This window comes from Propithecus coquereli, unplaced genomic scaffold (genome assembly GCF_000956105.1).
Source record: "Propithecus coquereli isolate 6110/MARCELLA unplaced genomic scaffold, Pcoq_1.0 Scaffold218, whole genome shotgun sequence".
NCBI classification, from domain to species: domain Eukaryota; kingdom Metazoa; phylum Chordata; class Mammalia; order Primates; family Indriidae; genus Propithecus; species Propithecus coquereli.
The window spans coordinates 1,410,421-1,415,537 of NW_012146967.1; the positions used below are offsets into that span (position 1 = coordinate 1,410,421).

General features: G+C 47.6%; 1 protein-coding gene across 1 annotated transcript in view; it reads left to right on the forward strand.

Moving 5' to 3' along the window:
- Positions 1 to 3,758: 3,758 nt before the first annotated feature.
- TCP11L2 (t-complex 11, testis-specific-like 2) overlaps positions 3,759 to 5,117 on the forward strand; it is a 48,165-nt gene continuing 46,806 nt past the window's right edge. The window contains exon 1 of the mRNA XM_012644695.1: positions 3,759 to 3,898. The gene's annotated coding sequence lies outside the window, so the exon portion shown is untranslated. The remainder of the gene's footprint in view (positions 3,899 to 5,117) is intronic.

Sequence of the window (5,117 nt, forward strand, 5' to 3'; positions counted from 1 at the left end):
AAATATATATAGAACATTTCCTAGCTTGTCTCCTAAACAGTTAGGAAAGTATCTTTTTAGTCCATTTCTATGTATTTCATATATACGAAATACATATATACTGTCTTTAGTGTAAACTCTCTCTAGCATAAATCTTATCATCCCATAATCATTGTTCTATAACTCGTATTTTTATGTTGAACATTGTATCTAAAGAGTCACATTTCTTAATCTTTCCTTCATGTTTTCGGGATTTTGCGTCTTATTTTAGAAGCTCTTCCCCACTCCATGGATTTTAAATGTTCATCCATGGAAGGATTTAGGAAATGATTGATGGCCTGCTGGCCCAGAGGTGGGCTAAAGAGAGTGACTGTCTTGGTCAGGGGACTGAGCCATTGCTTCTTTGGCCTCCCATAGGTGCTCCTTTGAGCTCCAGCTCTCCTTGGCCCCTCCCACTTCCTGCCCAGGGTTGTCCTCACTGCTGCTTCTCACTCTCCTTTCTGCTTCTCAGGGGACTACAGTGGTGTCCAGGTAAGTGGAAGGGGCCCATGGAGGGGTCAGGGGAGACACTAAGAATGTTTGTCTTTTTGATGTCTGACAGGGTCAGGGTGTGGGCAGTGTCTAAATGTGAGAGTACAAGCACTAAGAATGAAAAATGACCTCTAATTTTATACTAATTCAGTTCAGTAGAGTCAGGGGAAAATTGTTTTTGGTGCTTTGGAAAATTGATCAAGCATCAGTTAATAGTCAGAAGTGGTCAATGACCTAAATCTACCTTATCTTCAAGATCAAAGGAAAAACAACAAAATTTGCCAAGAAGTTGTGGTTAATTTTTTTTAAATAGGCTTTATTTTTTAGAGCAGTTTTAGTTCACAGTAAAATTGAGCAGAAGATATGCAGCTAATTTTTTAACATTCAGGGCCCAATTCTCTAGTATGTATATTAGCGAAATTCTTTTTCTTCCTTCTGCTTTCTATTACATTGCCCACATCCAACTCCCCATACTGATTTTTGGCCCTTTCTCTAGCACTTAAGAGGGATAGGGAAAAAAAAAAAAAAAAAATTCAATTCCTTTTTTTTTTTTTTTTAACTCACAATAGAGTCACATCTTATGTGAGGAGTTAGGCTCCAAAGGGATATTACAAGGTTAAAATCATATCCAGTCAAAATTAGTCTTCCAAATTTCTTAAATGGTTCATAAGACCTGAGATACACCCAGTTTTTGTTGTTGTTATTGTTGTTTTTAGAATGTTTCTTTAGTTGTTAAGTGGTTAAGAGGTTGCATATTATAACTGTAATCCATATTACAATTACAATTATACTTTAGTACTTTCTGATTTTTTCCCAAGGATTCATTGTAATTTAAAACTAAAATTTCGGATGTGTAAAAAGAAAATGAGTATTGATAATTCTCTGCCAAGCAAAAATTTTGATCTGTCCTTAGTTTTTTGCCAAGGGTGATAGACCAAATTTGGTCTATCATGTAATTTATAGGGGGAAAACAATCTGTATTACTATGAGTTCACAAAAGGTAAGTTAGAAAAATTAGTTGTAATAATGAGTCTTCTTCAAACAAAATGCTCATTATTTTACATCCTTAAGATGTTGCCTTTTCAGATTTTTTTTTTTTCCAGAAGGTCATGAACATAACCTGAGCAGGGAGGATTTAATTTTATCACTGTTTGAGCTCTCTGAGAAAGGATGTGATATAAGCCCGATTTTTAAGGGAACTGCCTGATATTTTACAGCACTATTTTTTCAAAGTGCTTTATACTCAAGCCAGGCTGAGGGCAGTTGGTCAGGTAATTCACTAAACCGTTTTCAGATAGCAAGTTATTTAACGTGTAGGTAACAGAAGATTGTGTTTCCAGGGTCTGTTTTCCTCCCAGCTTGGGTCTCTGATGTTACCCCACCTCTTCCACTTCAAGGTTCTCACCCCAGCACATGCTGAAACTTGCTTTGACAAAAATTACTTCCTTGTGGCTTTGAGAGTCATGTATTTGAGCTGTAAATAAAGTGTCATGCCTAGGGTCAAGCAGCTGGTCACCCAGGTAGAATGGACAACTACCCTGACTCATGTTCACCTGTTCCAAGTTATATCATAGCACAAAACAATACTTAACAAGTTCCTACAAGGCCAACAAAGGAAGCAATGCTGCGATGTGTCATTGTCACAGAGTTTGGGGGATATTTTTGGTTAATTTTTCCATTGTGGAGTTTTTAGGGTGGTGATGGCAGTTGTGTGGTGGTTGTTATTTGGCAAGAATTGAAATTGGAGGCTCTGTCATCCTGATTGCTTATTCCAACAAACGATATAAACAAGAGCATGTTTGTAGGAAAGAACCCTGGGCAGGGACAGCATTTTCTTTTTAATCTCTTGATCAGTATCAAGTTGTGCATATTTGGAGAAGAGAGAAAAGAGAGGCAAAAGGAGACACATACAGTTTATACAGATCACCAGCTAAGTTTGGTTAGTTTGGTTTAAATAACTAACACTTATTAAGTGCTTACTGTGTACACCACTAAGCATACCTCACTTCATCCTCACAATAACCCAATGAGATAGCTATCATTGTTCTCTCCATTGACCAAGATCTCGTGGGTAGTAAATGTCAGAGCCAGAGTTTGAACCCCAGAGAAGTCCTTCCATGTTGTAACCACTGAACAACTGGCTTTCTACGCTTCTTTAAAATATTGCTTTTTTTGTTTTTCTAGAATGATGGTGGCCAATTTGCCTCCACAATCCAGACATGATTTCGGTACTAAACAGAAATACTTCAGTCTATACAAAATTCACTTAACCTTCCTGCTTGGAACTATCTCCCAAGTAATACTGTACCAATTTACACCTGGCAGAAGACATGGTTTTGGTGTGCGTGGTTGGGGGAAGCTTGTTTCTGTACACCCTGAAGCACGCCCACAAGAGCTGAACAGAAGGCCTGACCGCACAGAGCTTCCTGGGACTGGTTATTTACATTAACCAATGTTGAAACCTCTCCCAGAGATAGGTGCTGCCAAGAACACTAGAGGAAGTAAGACGCTTTTATCTTACGCATGCACACGAAGTCTTCAGACAGCCTGGGTGGGTGTAACTCTCAGGAGCTAATCGCCCCGTCCAGGTGCAAATCTGGACCCGTGTTTGCGTGGAGGCGTAGACACAAACGAAGATGACGCGGCTAGTCGCTGATGTGCGTGGGAAAGCCCACTAGCAACGTTGTTAGTGCGGTTGTCTCTGTAAGTGTGGACAGTGTGAGGGTGGGCACCGAGTCTGGATTGCGCCGTCTAGATAAGGGGTGTGCCAGCACTAAATGTTCCACGGGCGGCCGGGAGCTTACGACATACTCCACGCTGGTGGGCCCCTAGGGCCCAAGGTATCCGTCCAGCGCTCCACTAGCTCGGCTGGCGGCCTCGCCCCGCCCCCAGCGCCCCGACAGGCCCCGCCCCCAACGCCCGGAGCTCCGGGCGGCGCGGCTGCCCCAGTTCCGTAAACACTTCTCTCCCCGCCCCTAGCAGTCCCGGACCGCACCACTCGCAGCGCGCGGGGGAACCGTTCCCTTTCGCATCCCAAACACTCTCCAATCCAAGCTTTCCTCGGCCTCTCTGATCCGAACATGAGAAAAACGTTGTCTCAAGTAGGTCGAATCTGTGAGAACTCGGCTATCGGAGGCTGAAATGTCCTGGATTCCCTGGCTCCGCCGTGCCGCCGTCCCCTCGCTCGCCGGTTTTGTGACGGCCGCGCGGTGGCTGCCTCCCTAGATTCCCTCAGGGCCCTTTAAATCCCGCATGTGGACGGTGGGGGGGACACGCCGGGCTGGGAGTTTTCGAGTTGGTTGTGCTGTACTCGGTGAGGGGACACCCAGAGACCCTTGACCCGGGGTCACTCAGCCGCCTTCCTCCTCCTGTCTGCTTGTAGGACCCGGTGCGTATCCATCCCGGGGGAGGGGTCGCCGGCTCTGAGGTGACAGGCCAGGGCCGGCGCAGGGGACACCTCTCCCCCGGCAGCCCGAGCGCCTCCCCCGCCTCTCGGAACTCTGACCTGGGACGGCGGGGTCAGGAGCCGTCGATCCCGGTTCCTTGCTCCCGGCCACCCCTCTGGCCCCCGTCCCCTTGTTTGACCTCGAACCGCCGTCCCGCGTGGAAGCGGGGCGCGGGCGCCCAGTGGCCGCGGGTGTCGGCGGACACGGGCTTCGGGCCCGGGAGGTGGCATGGTCGGGGCGCTTCGCCGCTGTTTACACCCTGCTGGGCTGGTGCCAGCGGCTTCCCCCCGTTAGGGCTCCAGGAGGGGTCACCGCCTCCTCCGCGCCCCCCGGCCCGGCCGGAGTGGGGGACTGAGCCGGCGTGGGGGCCGGGCGGGGCTCGCAGTGTGTGTTTTGGGTTTGTTGCCGGGGTTTCCTTGGCGCTTGTCTCTGCCTCCGCCGTCCCCTCCCTCAAGGGTTTGTTTTGACAGGAAACATGGTCTCCGGGAGGGGAGGGGCTGCCGGAGGCCGTGGGCGGGAGAGTGCTGACTCCAGGTGAGTCCCCTCGGCAGGACCCTCCATTAGGTGGAAGAGGAGGAGAAAGCCTCGTCGGTCTGGGCTCGAACCCTGTCCTCTCAGGGATGGCTTGTGCTTTCCAAAGCTGCTACCGTGGGTGGCACCACTGGGGGTGACTGCGATGATCTGAGGTGGCACGTGGATGAACGTAGTTACGTGTTTTTGTTAGTATTAGGAAAATCTGTTCCATTAAATGTGCGATTTCACAATGACATAAAGTTTCCTTTCGGAGTAAACATATTTAAAATGCCAAAATCTTGTAAAGAAAAGTGCTTCCTAAATTATAGTATAGATAGGGATGGAAACAGTCGTGAAGAGTGGTACTCAAATGACTGAAGTTTGGGGAATCTTAGATGTTTGTCCTGCTCCCATAACCGTAAAGAAACTGGACAGGTTGTCCTTTTCCGCAGCGGGCCTCTCAGGACCCGTGGTCTCCAGGCCAGAGACCTTGCTCTTCCTGTCTGCCAGTCGATAATGAGTTTATCTCCGTGGTTCCCACTTTAGGAGGCTCCCTGTCTGCCCGCAGCTTTTTTCTCTCGTCTCTGGGAATTTCATACATCTCCCTGGCAGCCAGTGGAGGTTGCCTAACTTGAAGAGGCCCAGGGC